Below are 558 nucleotides of genomic sequence, written 5' to 3'. Positions count from 1 at the left end.
GAGGTAATACCCATACTGAATCAAAATAGTAAGAGTTAGCTAAAGGAATCATGGCAACACTCCACACAGAGAAACCAGCAAAGGCAACAGAGCAGTGACAACACTATTGCTTTCAGAAGATATAGAAGCTCAATATGGCTAAAGCTCAGAATGTGAGGAGAATGGGAAGAGTGGAAACAAAAGAGGCAGACAGGGAACAGATCATGATGGACATTACATGTCCAACTAAGAAGTTTAGACTTCATCCTGAAGTTCACAGGGAGCCACAAAGTACTAAAAACATGGGAATGGGGGCTGGCCAGTTAGCTCAGTTAGTTAGAGCACAGTATTAGAATACCACGGTCAAGGGTTTGGATTCTGATACTGGCCAGGGGCCCAAAAAATAAAGAATTAAAACTAAATCTTCCCACATGGGAGACTACAACTGTTAAGGACTGGCTGGTTAGGTCAGTTGGTTGGCACACGGTGCTGGTAACACCAAGATCAAGGGGTTCAGATCCCCAAACCAGTCAGCAACCAAATAAAAAAAAGGTAAAAGCAAGGGAATAACTTGCTTTT

The sequence above is a fragment of the Galeopterus variegatus genome, unplaced genomic scaffold (genome assembly GCF_000696425.1).
Source record: "Galeopterus variegatus unplaced genomic scaffold, G_variegatus-3.0.2 Scaffold27936, whole genome shotgun sequence".
Taxonomy (NCBI): domain Eukaryota; kingdom Metazoa; phylum Chordata; class Mammalia; order Dermoptera; family Cynocephalidae; genus Galeopterus; species Galeopterus variegatus.
Note: the sequence above shows the minus strand (reverse complement) of the source record.